This window comes from Mus caroli, chromosome 13 (assembly GCF_900094665.2).
Source record: "Mus caroli chromosome 13, CAROLI_EIJ_v1.1, whole genome shotgun sequence".
In the NCBI taxonomy this organism is placed as follows: Eukaryota; Metazoa; Chordata; class Mammalia; order Rodentia; family Muridae; genus Mus; species Mus caroli.
The window spans coordinates 15,783,130-15,799,955 of NC_034582.1; the positions used below are offsets into that span (position 1 = coordinate 15,783,130).

The 16,826-nt window shown below is 42.3% G+C and overlaps 1 protein-coding gene across 6 annotated transcripts in view; it reads left to right on the forward strand.

Annotated features, from left to right (window-relative positions):
• The window catches only part of Elmo1 (engulfment and cell motility 1), a 510,385-nt gene that overhangs the window by 381,986 nt on the left and 111,573 nt on the right, over positions 1-16,826 (forward strand). Inside the window, exon 1 of one of the 6 annotated variants that reach the window (XM_029468425.1) lies at positions 2,868-3,661. The exons of the other annotated variants lie outside the window; for them this stretch is intronic. The gene's annotated coding sequence lies outside the window, so the exon portion shown is untranslated. Of the gene's footprint in view, positions 1-2,867; positions 3,662-16,826 lie in introns of those variants that run through there. 6 annotated transcript variants of the gene reach the window in all.

Consider the following 16,826-nt stretch of genomic DNA (forward strand, 5'->3'; position numbering starts at 1 on the left):
AAGAGACAGCTATATCAGGGTCCTTTCAGCAAAATCTTGCTGGTGTATGCAATGGTGTCAGCATTTGGAGGCTGATTATGGGATGGATCCCTGGGTATGGCAGTCTCTAGATGGTCCACCAAACTTTGTCTCTGTAACTACATGTTTTCAACAAGGTAAGAGGATAAGAGTAGGCCAGTGTCCTTAAAATAGAGGAGTCAGCAAGGCTATCGCTAGAAGAGCTACACTGTCCACGGCCCCCAAAGAGGCCTCTAGAAATTCCCATGCTTCTTCATAAGTCTGTTCCTTAGAGCAGCTACTAAGCACCATGGGAAGGTGGGTAGCCACCTCAGCTAACTTTAGGTCATGTGATGCAATAGGAATTTGCAATCCCTATGATAAAGTGGACCTTGATTTTTTTTTTTTTTGTAAGAATGGATTTTTGGAGATGGCCTGAAATAGTGAGACACACATACCAATTTTCAAAAATAATGTCCTTTTTGCATGGTATACCATGAAAACTAATATGGGGTTCATCTCTTTCTCTGTGCAAGCATGTCTGTAGTGATCATCAAGCTGAGTTGTGTCTAAAAATACTCTAGAGTTCTCGGGTACATGTTCCATAAAGTCCTCGTTTAGAAGAGGCAGTGAAACCCCAAATCTGTATTTTAATAAGGACTTTCATAGAGATGGTTGACATGGAGCACACCTAGACAAACTGAAACCAAAATCCTTTAGTTCAAATCACAGCTCTACCCCTTAATGTTTTTGGAACTTTGGTGAAATTTAACCTTCTTAGACCTCAGTTCATCCATCCGTATGCATAATAAGGATAATGCAATTTCTCAGGTTTTCAGTAAGGACGGCACCTGGTTAATCAAGGCGAAATGCTTAAGAGGTTTCCCAGAGTGATCATTAAGCTTAGTTCTGCTTATCCGACCAAGTCAACAAGTTAGGAATATCCTGGAATAGATTACTTGAATCATATTGATTTACTGTTGGTATACCACTGAACACAACCGAGAGATCTACAAAGTCGATATGTTGGTGAGCAAGAAGTCATTTAATGGAGTACCATAACTGACTATCATTGCTTTCAGAATAAAACCTGACCTTTCACCTGGTGTCTAGGACTCCACTTGCTTTGCTTCATACCTTCCTCTTCGTCCTCACTGCATCTAGTGCATGTAGTCTCATGTACATTCCTCCATCTTTTCCAAGATGCCAAGCTCCTAGCACAAGCCCTGTGTGGGTGTGCTCCTTATATCAGTTCATTAACTTTGATTCTTTGGTACTTTGAATACTGGCTCTGATTGCACTGCTTCTTAGATGTGCTTCCTGGCCTCACTAGGTCAGACCCACTTTCTGTGCTCATTGCACATATAGCTCAGATCTCTCCTGCACACCCACAGGTACACTTTATTATGTTAGTTGGCTGAACTCAAGGCTGAGAGCTGAGGGCAGAAGCTGTGTCACTTGGTTGTATCACTAGTCTAAATTCCTGACACAGTCAACAACTGCTGAAAAATATTGAATTTTGTTTGATGAAAGATCTGGGGTGAAATGACATGTTTCTGTGTAAAACAAACTGGATATTTGGATGTTTTCAACAAGGTAAGAGGGTAAGAGTGGATCAGTGGCTTTACAATACAGGAATCCGCAAGGCTGATAATCAGAAAAGCTGCACTGTCCACTGCCCCAGAAATCTGAAAATAGTGGAGAAAATTGCAAGTAGTAGATCTACTTGGTGAAGATTCCTTTCTAAGTTCACAGTGACATAAAGAGACCAAGTGGAACATCAGGGTCCATAGTCTTCAAGGAGCAAATCCAATGTGATCAAAGGCAGATCTGAACACCATAGAATGGAAGCTGTGGGATTTGAGCAGGTGGTCACTCACTTTAAGAATAAAAGGAGCTCAGAGCTACTGTTCTTTAGGAACAAAGGATGCTGTGCTAAGCATGTAACTTACTTTGCTAGCAGACCCAGAGACATCCAATGAGCCATCTCAGTCTCAGCCCTGTCAAAAACACACTTCATGTAATTACCACAAAAGCATCATACTTGCAAAGACCTTTGTGGAACAGACAGTTTGCCTTGAGGATATAGTGATGCTGATAGTGATGAAAGATCTGCTTAGACCTTGGCTTTTTTTTTTCATAATTGTCATTTCTTATATATTTATACATATATGTCAGAGCATAGCTTTTTTTCATGTTTGTCATTTTATGCATATGTAGGCATGTACGTGAGAGATTGATGTCTTGGATTCCCCTCTAGGGAACCTGACAGTTCCATTCATGCAGCCATTCATTGCTCAGTGGCGGCCCCTGCTGCTAAGGAAACAGACAGCAGCGCATACAGCATCTGACATTAATTCTGATCATGCCATTCGTGCAACCAGGAGAATTTAAAGCAAGCAGGAGGGGAAGAGATGGGAGAGATGAAAATGTGCTGAGAAAATTAAGGAAGGTCGCTCATACCTTAGGTGCTTTGGTGAAATGCTGATGCAAGAGAGAGCTTAACCTAAAGACTTTATGTTTACAAAATCCTCCTGGTTCGGGCATCTCAATATTTAAAGGCTTGCTAGAAACCAAGACAACACTTTCTGAGAAGCACCAGCGTAAACTTTTCTTTGGGGTTTTCCAAGGCTATTATGTAATGATTTAAAGATACCCCACCCGTCTGCTAGGTTACAAGTTTCTATGGATTTGAATTAGATGTGGAGGCTGTTTAGGTTCATCTGCATCTCGAGTTGGAATCTGAGTGTGGGTCCTCCCGCGGGACCCCTGCTAGGATGAAAGCTTTTCTCTCTTCCTCTCTCTCTCTGTGTTTCTGGGCGTGTGAGCACCCGCAAAGCGCATGCTGTATTTTACAAAGCAAGGCAGCTACGTAGCCTTTCTGTCTAAAAACTGTAGTGGAGAGAAGGTGGAAGTATGCATTACAATCAAATAAAAGTAGAGGGGGGCAGAGATGAGATTGTAGTTGATTATGGGTCTGGCAGCAGATGTTCTACAAGAATCCAACTCGCTGCAGCCAGTCTGTTTCCATGGCAACAGAATCAGTAATTATTGAGCCCTGGCACTCCCCCCACCCTCCTTCCTACCAAGGTGGAGGCTGATGAATGTGAACTATCTCCCGCTCCTTCTCGTTCCTCTTCTTTCCCTCTCTTTCTTCAGTTCCTCATAGGAAAAAGTAGAGGTATAGAGGAGAGCTAAGAAAGGGAGCTCTTTGTGTCTTGACAAAGATTGTAAGAAATTAAATTGCAAGGGATCCTTTTCCTTGTGATACTACCAGATCAGAGAAAAGCTCTTCCCAGAAAAGCCGATGATCTCTGAAGATGCTAAATAAATGAGCAGGAGTTTCCCTGAAATGGAAGCTCCCTTTGATTGGCTGATCTTCCCACAACTCCTGCCAATCGGAGCACCCCTGGGCTTCAGCTCCATAAACATAAGCAAAGCTCCATGCTTATTCTTCTGGACTTGGAGCGTATTCCATTCGAAGGTGTGCAGCGGGTCTCTGTTCACATGGCTCAACTGGAAACCTGTTTCCTGAGCAAGCTTACTGGGCAGCCCTCTGGTCTTCCGGCACACTGTCCTACTGGGGCACGACTCTAAGTCATATTTGTGGCAGCAGCTTAGACGCAGTATATGTTGTTGGGGATGATGGACTTACGGAAGCTTGGTGAGTAAATCTTTGTCTTACACATCTGTGCACTGGTATTAGCAGGCTGAGATAGAATGTAGCTTTGTTCTATTGTCTGCCAAGAAAGCCGAGTTGGAAGGAGCACATGGAAGAACATCCATGCAAAGGTTCCCATGATATGGGAGACTGTTTCAAAAGGCTTCCTGCTTTGTTTGATTCCGGTCGGATTTGCAGTTGATTGTGAATTATATTCGGATGTTGACAATCTAGTTAGGATTAGTATGAGGAGTGGAGTTGTGTCTTGTCTCCCTGGGTATTGATGCATTACAAAGAAAATGTGTTTAAAACCACATTAGTAAGAATTAACCCTGTGGAGTGGTGAAAGGGAGGAACCGGCATGGGCACAGGGCTTGAAGCTGCCAGGTTGTACAGCTGACATTTGCATGGAGAAGAGAGATGTTGTTAGAATGATCTGTCACTCTTCAGGATCCTGGCCACAGGAGGAAGCATCTCTTCCCCGTGTTTCAGAAATGTGCCACCAGGCTAGGTCATGTCCTTGCCCTTTTTTCAGGAACCAGTATCCAAACTGAAATGTGCTTTTTCAAATCAATTTCAGAGATGAGTTGAGACGTGGGCAGAAAGATTTTAGCAGCCAGAAAGCATGTGTGAAAGGGCTCTGTGTTGAAACCCAGGGGGTTGCAAAGTTACGTTTAAGCACTGGCTCGGTACCAGAGCTGGAGTGCTCTGTGCTAGTGCGCTGCTCCTTGGGGTTTAATTTTCTGATACCAGTGATGAAATTTGCCGTGTTTGGTGGTCACAGACAGGCAAGAAAGCAGTCCTGCGAATGAGCAGAGAAGATCATCAGCACCGGGAGAGGAAAGGTCACTGCCCTTGCAGACCTCCTGCCACAAACTTAAAAATATACATGTCAAGAGGAAACCCAGGCACAATGCAGAATTCCACAGGAGCTATGATCTTGGCAAGCATGAGAGGGAAGGTGTTGCCTTCAGCTTGGGTGCAGAGCGCAGGGCTGAACTTGAGTTTCCACCTCTGCTGAAGATCTGTTCTCTTGTCTCTGATGTTTGAGGCTTCGCGATTGTTGCTTTTTATAAGAATGTGATTTCCGATCTTATGTCAGGAAAGTGCTGTAGCATCCTTGGAATCTTTTATGGGGCTGGGGAATGAAGCATCATTGCTGAATTTATAAATGAAATCATTCGAAATAGTGGCACATGGGAATGCACTGATGAGAACCTTTAAAAGACTGTCCTTTTGCTTGAAGAGTGTTCTGGCTCTTCACGTGGAGGTGAAATGGAAATCGCTGTGTCCAAAGTGGAAATCTGTGATAGACTGATAAAGACACAAAGGAACTAGGAAGGCTCTGCTTGTCTGAGACTTGGGAGAGGGCACTGGACGGAACAGATCTTCTGCTCTGTGTATTGGAGAGAGAGGCTGATGCTGGGTGCAGTGAGGATTTCCTGACTGTGGCTGACAGTGCATTGAGGACCTGGCCATCAAGCAGTGCAATGACCTGTTCCTTAGTTGATATCCTCTCTAGGCGTGCAGCCTGACCTCTAGTCCTGAGGCTGCATATGGTCAGACGCATTGAGTCTCTCACCTGATTAGAGGTGCATTTCTCTGTATGAATAAACTCTTCCTGAAGCTTCTTGCTCTGGCACCCACTTCAGGACAGGCACAGGTTTGAGGAAGACAGGTTGCTCATGGATCCATGTTCAGGAACAGTCATCTTAGAGTGATTCTCCACCCACCTTTGATCCCTTCTCTGAACCAGTAGTATCACTTTACGGAGGGAGGGGGGTTTGCTGGCACCTGTTGGCAAGAATGAGAGAAGAAAGCAGCCTTTTATGGAAGAAGTAAAACTGTTTCGAGATCACAACCTATTTTTGGATCCTGGAACTCTTTTAGAAAGCTACCTGCCCCCAAGAAAATATATTTTGCATAATTCTCTCACACTTTGATAACAAGCTGTTTCTGGGGAGAAGGAGATGCCTGTCCTGGAGAATAGCAAACAATTTTATGCACTAAGTCCTATCAAACTTTTTTTCTTTTTCAAATGTGAGTACTAACTACTACTACATCTCCCTCTCCATCAACCATCCTGGTCTTAGCAATGAGGATGACTTCTGAATGAGGTTTTCAATGCCATCAGTCACTGCTGGAATTAAATGTCTTGAGGATAGGACTGCAGCTCAGTGGTAGAGGGCTTGTCTAGTGTGCATGAGGCCCTGGATCCAATGGCTGCAATGGCATTCTGTCTCCTGAGCTCGGTGAGGTGTTGACAAAGCAGAGTTGTGGAATTCGTGCCACAGTTGTTCCTTCGGTGTTAGGGTGGAGACTGTGCCTGGTGACTATTCTGCTCGTTCCTGAAGGAGAATGCTACTTTCCATTGCTTCCTCCTGCTGTCCATAGACTATGCTACTTTCCATTGCTTCCTCCTGCTGTCCATAGACTATGCTACTTTCCATTGCTTCCTCCTGCTGTTCTTAGACTATGGAATATTGGAAAAATAAAAGTACAGGTAAAGTACAATACACTTCGTTAACCTTTTGAGGAGCATAAAGTTACACAGCAGGAGTGTAAAAAGCTATGAATATGTTAAATCTCATTCTTGAAACTAAGTATTGAGAATCTGAACAACAATTCTTCACTTTTCCCATTAATTGTAATAAAAATTGATCACATGATGATTGCTATTCTTCGATTGTCACTCTGTGCCCAGTACAATTACGTGCTTTAGAAATGGAAGAATAATGGGATCCTTAGAGTATTCCTAATTTAATATATTTTATTAATTATTTGAGAATTTCATACAATGCATTTTAATCATATCCCCCCTACTTCTCCCTATAACTCCCCGCAGATCACCCCTGATCTTTTTAATCCCTCCCAACTTTGTATCCTCTCTGTACTCTTTAATGTGCTGCACACATACTCATGTGTGCTGAATATCATCAACCTACTAGGGGCTGCATTGTTAAAGAAAACTGACTCTCTGACCCCAAACGCCATCAACTGTCTGTAGCTCATCAGTTAAGGACTAGGGCTCATGAGCCTCTCTCCATCCGTAGTAGAATGCCAGATGGCTTGCTCTTTGCTCTTTTGGAGGTCTTGTGCAGGCAGCCACAGTTGCTGTGAGGCTGGCAGTGTAGTGGGGTCCTGGCATGTCTACAAGAGACTGTTTCACTCTGCTCCTCTCTGATCTCTGGCTTTTACAGTCTTTCTGCCTCCTCTTCTTCAATGTCCTTGAGCATTGTTTGGGGAGTGTTTCAGATGTAGAAACATGCTGTTTGTGGATGAGTGTTCCAGGTATGCATGTTACTTTAATCAGCGATAGATTTCTGCATTATTTGCTGTCCATTGCATAAAGAAACTTCTCTGATGAGAACTGAGAGTTGCAGTAACACAGAGAATAAGCACACAAAGTAACAGGGAATTTGATGCATGTCCATTTAGCAAAATCTCACTTTGGTTATGTTGTTGTTGTTGTTTGTTTGTTTGTTTTTTGTTTTTGTTTCTCGAGACAAGGTTTCTCTGTGTAACCCTGGCTGTTCTGGAACTCACTCTGTAGACCAGGCTGGCCTCGAACTCAGAAATCCTCCTGCCTCTGCCTCCCAAGTGCTAGGATTAAAGGCGTGTGCCACCACTGCTTCCCTTAATCTCACTCTTAGTAATCTCACTTCAGAGGCCTAACTGGACTTTGAGGGCTCAGGGGGAACAGAGTCAGTGTCTCTCTTTCTCTATAAACCAGGGCTGGCCTACAATTCACAGAGATCCATCCCCCTTTGACTTCTGAGTACTGGGATTACTGATTATGCCACCGTGCCCAGCCTGGGCTATTTTTAATGCCTGTTTCATAGGTTGAAATATTGAGCCAACCAAATATCATAGAACTTGCCCAGTTTATCCTTCTAAAATCTAGTAAGCTCCTGGTTTCATACATTGGCTTATTAAGTGCTGCACTCACAGATGGAAAGAAGGTGAGTAGATGAGGAAGAAGTGTTTGTCAGTTTGTCTGTCTGATTGGAGTCAGCCTGCTGAAGGCTGAATTAAACAACCATCACAATTTAAATCAAATGAAAATGGCACTCTTAAATGGCTGGTTGTAGGACTAATAATACCATCAAGGAAGAATACTTCAACCTAAGCAAGCTAAGCAAGAACTGTCACCAAGTGCCCCTTTGGGTAGCCCCCCCTATGTTATCATATAATGAATAGCTGCTGCCATGTGCACATCACTGGATTCAGTGATGTAGGAAATGAGTGTTACTGGGATGCTGGGGAGAAGCTTCAGTGTCCCAGTGTTGCCTGCATCCCCTTAGCTTGTGTATCCCAATAATGACTTGCAGTGACCAGAGCATTTGTAAGAGTGGAGCAGGAAGCCTGGGGCTGGGCTTGTCCTATGCTTGGGAATCACCTGAGCTCTGAAGCTTTCTGAAGACCCATGAACAGAAGCAATACACACACACACACACACACACACACACATTGATGAATCAACCATGGCCCCATAGAAGAGTAGTCTTGGAAATCATTTGATAACATTGTTTTCAAAGCACATTCTACCGAGTTTTCGGGAGGGCTGATGGCTGTTTGCTTGTTGTAGAACTCATGTGGCAGATGGATCGTCCCCTCCCACACCCACAGAGCATCGCCACTTCTGTTTTATAAGCTACCATCCACAATGGAAATGCATTCATAAAAAATGAAAGAGAAAAGGTTAGCTTACCAAGAAGAAAAATAAAAACTATTGACCTTGTCAAAATTTCCCATTCAATATAAAAAGCAAAGGATCAGTACCTTGAGGAAGGCTGCAGTGCCAGGTGGTATGGAAATTTATAGTGGTTTGCTTAACAAACCTGAGCTAGCTGCTGTCTGTGCCTAATATTCTGAATATTCTAGCATGCCATACTAGGTATGTGTGAATGTTTTAATAATTCCAGAAAACTTATGTTGGCAGATATCTTTACGGACCAGTGTTCTCCAATACAAAGTGAACACAAGTTATATATGAGTTAAAAGCTGTTCATAGTCACCTTAAGAAACAGGTCAAGCAGTTTCAGTAAGATATTAATGAAACCATTATGTCTGACTTGTCATTTTAGTATAAGTATAAAATTATTAGCAAATATTTATATTGAATTTTTCACATGAGATCTTTGATATTTTCTTTGAATTCTTATAGCCCAACCCATTTTGAGTATGGGTTTTCCCTTTTATTTTTGGTTTTCCTTTCTTAAAATGTTTGGGGGGGGGCAGATTTGTGTGTAAGTTGTTCCACACACATCCTAGTAACTGAACTGAGTAGCTGGTGATTTGGGGGCGGGGTTAATTTTAAACTAGCTCAAATCATGTGAAGTAGAAATTTATTTACACAGTCATGCTAGCCTCCATACCACCATGGTCAAAGGCATAGTTCAGTCTGGAGTGTCGTAGCACTCTGAGCCATTCACTCCTGTGAGCCCAGCATCATGCTACAGTGTCTGTCCTCTCTTCCTTCCATGAGGTATCTGGAGGACTACTCTGGGGATAGAGCCTGGGGTCTGCCTTTCATAAACATGTGTCAGCAGTGCCCTTATCAGGGTCTTATCAGCCACATGGCAAACTGGCCATATATCTAGCTATGTCTTGATCTTGATTGCACTATTGGACATGGGGAATTAAAAGCATGCTGGTTCCTTTTGCTGAAAATCAACACTTCTCCTTCTATAGCATTTTTTCAGTCCCTAAATATCTTGTCCTTTAATCAGACCTTCCTTGTCACAGTGCTTTTCCTACTCTTATAACAGAACATCCAAGACTAGGTAATTTGTGGTGAAAAGGAATAAATCTCACAGCTGTAGTGACTACAAAGTACAGTGAGGTGCCAGCATTTGGTGAGGCCGTCACATGAGAGAGCGTGCTTAGTCTATTCTACCTTCTGCCATCTTGCCATTCCTACTACCTATGTCCTTACATAGCCTAATTTGCCTCCCGAAGACCCAAGTAACGTCAACATCTGAATTAGAGGATCAAGATCTTAATACAGGAACTTTGGTAAACACATTCAAACACTACTAGTATTTCTCAGTTCAGGATAGAATGTGGATTTAATTTCAATTAAATGCAAACCACTCTCAAGAAGGTAACTCCATGGCAAACAGATAATTCTTTACAAAGGTGAGTACAAATGAAGCCCAAGAGCAGTTTAATTGCTATTATCCTTTTCAATTCCTCAGTTGGCTTAGCTGAAAAGTATTGACTTTATAGACTTGGTCTTAAAATTCTTACCTTCCTTCAACACCACATGTTTCCTAGGTCTCTATCGCCTTACAAAAGGTATTTTAAGTGGAAAACTAACCTTGGGTGGTCAAACTCTCTAATAATAAAGTAAAAAATATACTGATAAGGTTTCTTAGCCTAGGATGGATGATTTCAGCTAAATCTGGTGACTGGAAGAATAGAGTTCTCTCTAAGCTCTGTCCTTTCCCACCTCCCTGAAATAAGGAGCACCATTTACAGTTACACACACACACACACACACACAAAAGACAAAATTCCATATAGTGCAATAATATCTGAAGTTCAGGGAAACCTTCTGGTCCAAAAGTCTCATCTCTTGCAAGTAGCACGGAGAATTCTCTCTATGGAGAATGTCTAGTATGTTTCAACATTAAACAGGCATTTGTTGAAATCAATTGTTTGTTTTCTGTATGACTTCTTTGTCATTATGGCTTGACTGGACCTTCTTCCCTAAGGCAGCACTGGCAGGCTTGGCAAATGAAACTTTGGGTAGAGTTGACTCTAACTGCAAAATGAGTCGCTTTGCATATCTGCTGGTATTTGACCAAGCCAAGGGCTAAAATGATGGAAGGAAGTGGTTTGGGATTTAAGTGAGTGCAGAGGCACAGGGACACAGGCTGTCTATCACACACATAAGATTAGTGTTACAACACTAATCTCAGGATTACTTCAATGTTTGAAGTCTGCTTATTTGCTGCATTATCTCAAGCAACCTGAGAGATTCCTGAATCCAGGAATAGACCAGTTCTTACAGCACAAATGTATAATCTTAGGCCTTAGGCTATGCCTCTAGATTATTAGCTAACTCTTGCAAGTTACTTGACTTATCTTCTTCAGCATCTTTATGTGGATAAGGACAGGTTTAGACCTCATGATGTATATGCAAAGTAACTGTCGGATTTTCTGAATATTCTGGACCTATGTTTTGGTGATTCTATCCATCTTTTTTAAGATACCTAGCCAGAGCCTCGGAATCCTTCTTAATGCAGAAGTATACCGCTGCAGCCAAAATCAAAATTGGCTAATAGCTAAGGTAGACTTTTAATTCCCATCTCTTTTTTCTACTCCAATGCCATGGTCAAGACTCTGTCATGGGGCACACAGGGAATTTTCATCAGTGCTGGGCTTCAGAGATAATGTGGTGTCAGCTCTACCCTCATCCTCTTGCTCAGCTGCCCTGTAGAGGTACTGCAATCTGACAGGGAGGGCTGTAGGCTGGCACTTTGGGAGCTCACTTTTCTTTGCCTTTGAGCTGTAAGTGATGAGAGACCTGTCAAGGAAAACGGTTCGCTGGCATCATTCCCAGACATGGAAGCATAATGAAATAAAGTTTCATTCTGACTCAGTTGGGATTCTTACCGCTGAACATTGAAGATAGCATCTGGAGTATTTCTACCATCCACTCTCCTGGTGGAAAAGAAGCATTCATTAGTTAATGGAACTTGGACATTTTTACTGGCAGCCCAAGTCAAAAGCCCTTGGAGCAACTCATTTCAAACCAGAGTCAACCCAGGCCACACCCCAGCACATACAGTAGAGCCTCCCCTGTCCTGTGGACCAACCACTTGAAATGCATATTTCAGAGGTTTTTACCATGAACAGAGAGAGTGGTATCAAACTGGCTCTGAAATCCAGCCATACTGCTCATGTTCTCTAGAGTCAAGATAACTTCTCAGTGCCAAAGGTTCTGCACTTGAGAGTTGGAATCAAGGCATAAGAACATCATTTTTTATTCCCTTGGGCCTTGTTCCGACATCTCTGCAAAGGCCAGACCAAAAAAAACGCATCTTTGGGAACATCCTCTGCCTTCTCTGAAATGTCCAGAGAACTGTATCGATAGACTTTGTAAATTCTCTGGAACCTTGGGTTCCTTGCTTGTAAAAATGGAAGCAAAGACATCATTCTTATAGAAAGGAAGAACAATAAAATTAAAGAAAAACAATGTCTGTGTGAGTATTGCTATGCACTTTTGTGTATGCTGTATTGGGTCAAGCAGGTATAATTATACTCACATTCAGGTTGAAGCTGCCTATTTGTCCACATCCTGTTACAGAATGGCTGCTCTAGTTGTCAAAGACTCTCCATTCTCAGATCATTTTTGTACACCCATATAGAAACCCTCTGCTCAGAATAGCAATGGAGGTCACTCAGACAGAGCTGGAGTGAGACTTATAGACAAGATGCTACAGTCAGACCAGAGTTTAGCCATCAGACAGGATGTAGGTTCCTCTGTCATTGCCTCTCTAATCTGTAATTTTTTTCCCTCATGTTGCTACTATACTGATACTCCTATCACTGACATACACAAATGTTTACAGAGTGCTACATGTCTTGTGGACTATAATGTAAGATATTATATAAATTTTCTTTCCCCCCAAATCTCCTGTCTTCTAACATCTGGGCTTTGTTTATTACAGCAGAATTATTAGAAGCCTGTTTGTGAAGCCAAAACAGCAGCAGCTCAGGTCTGGTGCTGTTTCCTTCCCTGACTTTGGAAGCCAGTCAAGGTCAGGCTTGTGTTCTGGAGAGATGCTATGTGACATTCCAAGACGCTGTGACCTGCAGTCACTAATCAGTGGCTTTAACATTTATAAGTCAGGATGTTCTTGGTGTGCAGAGAGACCGTAAATGTATCTGATAGCCTGGCCTTGGTCATCCTACTCTCTCTGCACCTTTCTTCTTGAAGACTGAGTCAAGCTTTGGAAATGCAGGCTTTCAGTTGTTCTGTGAGCAGGTTCCTAGCCTCTTCCCTCTTGCTTTTCTCCCTACCTCAGCGGCCACATACAACCCACCCTGATTTGTGTATATGACAGAAGAGGAGAAGAGGTGATATCAAACTCTTTATCTCTTTAATGTAAGCCCACAGAGTGCTAGACCTTAAGGAAGCCTGAGCTGAGAGAACACATGCAGACAACTGGAGTCTACCTGTTTTGACAGCCTAAGGCCCACTTAGCTGGGCCCAGTGGGCCTGGGCAGGAAGAGGAATTTCCAAAGCTTGATTCTGTCTTCCCTTATTACAGAGAAGGAAGAGTGCCCCCATAGAAACTAATGACGTGCCCTGTCAGTAGGATCAAGGTTCACATTTTCTTCCTCTCTTAGTTTATTCACCAACTTTGCTTAATGCCAACCACTTATCAGATATCATAACCTCAGGATCAAAGGTTATGGATACCTGTGGATTATACCACCTTGATATTTAACTTTTTCAGTCAATCAACGTTTCCGAGTTCTCAGAATATGGAGGTTAGCATGAGAGAAAAAAAAGGTTGAACAAATCACTTTTGCTTTTATATTCACTAAGGCATTTGCTTATGCATTCATTTCCATTTCACTTAAGTAACAGGAAAAAAAAAAAAAACCCTACTTAAATAAAATAGGGCCCTGATAGGAGTTCATTAGAAACCAACCTAAAAGTGATAGATGAACAAGCTGGCCAATACCTGTCCTTGTCTCTGCCTTTCCTTCCAAATAACCAAGAAATTAAACTGTGAAAGTGAACTCAAGTCATCTGCTGGCCGAGTTTTACATAGCTACCTACATGATAAAGCCTGGATGGACCCAAAGCTTTCCACTATACCAAAGTTGGCTGAACTGTCAGAATGGTTAATTAAAAACTATCTTGAGAGAAAATGTATAGCCATGGTGAGCTAGAACTGTTGTGATTCCATATAACCTGGGGGGAAAAAGTGTGAACAACAATTGTCATGAAAGCCTCCTGTCCCAAAGTTTGAGTACTGCAGCTAAATGCACAGCAAATGCACCGTTTGTGGCCTTTGTCTCTGTCATACCTGGTAGTACCATCCTTTATAAGGTTAATCCCTGTCACGTGCTTCTAGGCTAGACCAATGTCAGAAACATGGCCCGAGGGTAGGAGGTTTTTTGTTTTCTCCATGCTGGATATCTTACATATCTTAAGCATCAAATCAAGGGTCCCATGAGTCCCATGGTATTGCCCGCGCTTTTGTCCCCCCTGGTAAGAACACGCTCAGGGCAACCGGAATCTTCTGTGGCAAAAGCTTTATTGCTTACTCCTTCAGGAGCCAGTGGAGAAGAGAGAGCCAGAGAGAGAATGGCGGAAACCCATCCTTTTTATGGAGGACTGTCCTCCGCCTAGGACGGGTCGCTCCCTGATTGGCTGCAGCCCATTGACCGGAGTTGTAGTCACGGGGAAGGCAGAGCACATGAAGTGGAAAGCTACCCCAGCGCATGCGCAGATGGTTTGTTTACACGGGTGCCAGTGCCATCAGCGCCATCTTGTAATGGCAAATGTGAGGGCGGCTCCTTACACCATGGCTTTCTGTATAGCTGTTTTTCTGAATCTCTGAGAAGTAGCTGATGTAGACATGGGGCCCTCTTCGTAGATTATCAAGGAGTAGTCTCTTAACTTCTGGGCTTAGTCATATAGAATAGGAAAATTCTTCAATAGTTGGCTTGCCTACAAGCCAGCGTGGTGTCTGAGGTCTGGGGATCGGCGGAGCAGCTTTCCAGGAAGGAGAATCTGACATCTTGTATGTTCAGAACTGGCAGAAACCTGTACTAAGGCTTTTAGCATCAGAGGGGATGTTTAAAACCTATTTTGTAATCTGGATGGATGCTGCAGGATGATACACTGGAGTCCTAACCTTACAATGATCATATTCAGAGATTACGTTAAATTGAAATCAAAAGATGGCCTCTAGTTCAGTATTATTGATGTTTATATACAAAAGACAAGTGTGGCTGTCGAGACCTGAATTCATAGAAGGAAGACAATCTGAAGGCATGCAGGAAGAACACAGCCATCTACTACTCTGAGGAGCAAGGCCAGGCTCTCCCCATAGCCCTCAGAGGACAAAAGCTTCCTATCCCTTTGATTGCAGGGTCCCAGCCTCCAGAACTATGGGAATGGTTCCTGTTGTCCCTGTCATACAGTCTATGACCTTTATCATGCTGTCTTGGCACACAGCTACAGTGATCCTGAAAGCAGAGCTTCTTCCAATGAACTTTCCTAAGCTCCGCGATTTATAATATTTTCACTTACTGCCCATGGGAATATGCTTGTCTTGCTCCCCAGAGTCTCCCCAACTCCTAAGGGCAGGGCTCAGGAGAACAGTCAAAATCAAGTCTGAGTTCCTGGGTTTAAATGTGACTGGCTGTGCTACCTTTACCTGATGGCTTTATTTGCAAGATCAAAGTTGGAAGGTATATGGTCAGTTGGCCTTGCTGCTTCAGGGTTGTCTTGAGGCAGAACCTCACAGCAGGCAGCTTACCTTTTCCATGCAGTCCACGAGCCAACCTTTTGGCTGGGTCTTCCACATCACTAACACAATAGAGCAAATCTGCTCATCTGTTAGGATGCAGTTTTAATTGACACAATCCAGAATCACCTAAGAGGGTCTTCTCAGTAAGGAATTGTCTAGATCAGGCTGGCTTGTGAGCATGTCTGTGCAGAATGCTTCCCCCCCCCTCCATCTTTCAATATGCACTAACATTTTAGTATTTTAATCATTAAACTGAATTCTTCAATATATTTTTTCTAAAATAATTATACAAAACAGCACCACTTCAAATGTCGACACAAAAGGAGAGTAAAGAAGTTTTAGAAGTGGGCCTTTCACTCATGACTTTATTAGAGAAATGTCTGTATTTAAAGCAGTGATTATCACCCTTTGCTGCATACAGTAGTCACCTTGAGAAGAGCTATCAAATGAAAAAAACAAAAATTGGAAGAGTAATATAGACATTATAAAGCCCAAATGCTTAAAGAGCAAAACAGTCATTTTATAGATTTTAAAGTACAAGCTATTAATTAAAAATGAATCTTTGCTTATAAGACAGCTTCATCAACTTATCAGTGAAAATGAAACTATAAGGAGACAAACACAATATGGCTGTGATGACTAATTAATGATTCCAGTAGCATGCTACGAATATATAGATTTTTGTGGTTAATAAGTATCAATAAATACGTGTTAAGAGTATGACTCAGTAGTCACACAGCTTTTTAAGAAAATTTTGTAACTTACTTAACTAAGGTTAATTTTTTGTTGAGTCAAAGAAGAAAACGAAACAGTTACTAGAAAGCAGTTGAAAAATGTTGACAGTGAAAATCTCCTATGCTGAAACTTACCATATGCAGCCAAAGCTGCCTCCAGCTCACACACTGATAACCATAAAGCCACTAGTCTTGAGAAATAATAAAAAGGTAAACTAAGGTTGAACTCATGTTGGGAACTAACAGTAGAAGTACCTAAAGGATATAAGAGCAAGAGTGTAACTATAAACTCTTAGTAGAAAATTTAAAAAAAAAATAGATTCAGTAAACAAAGCCAAGATAGATCTACATCTATAAAATAAGTCAATTTAGATAAAACATTGGCAAGGTTTTCAAATCAAAAGAACAAGTAATTTATAATGGAAACTGTGAAAATAAAGAGGTGATTAGAAGATCGTTGATGATTCTAGTGGATGCCATTACGCTGCTGTGCCTGACCGTGCTCACTGAGTGTAGGCCTGCATATGTGCAGACACAAGCGGAATAACTGCAGGCTACTTGAGAATATATATTATGTGGGACAAAACACATTAAAAGAAGTGTGTATGTGTGTGTGTGATGTATATTGTACGTGTGTGTGGTGTGTATATTGTGCATGTGTGTATGTCTGGTGTTTATATTGTGCATGTGTGTGCTGTGTATATGTGTGTGGTGTGTGTGTGGTGTATATTGTGCATTTGTGTGGTGTGCATATGTGTGCATGTGTGTGGTATCTGTGTGTGTGTGTGTGTGTGTGTGTGAGAGAGAGAGAGAGAGAGAGAGAGAGAGAGAGGTGTATATGTGTGCACGAGTGCACGGATGGACTCGAAGCCACTCATATGCAATGGCACTCATGGCTATGGGACAGCTCCCAGGTATTGGGTGTCTCCT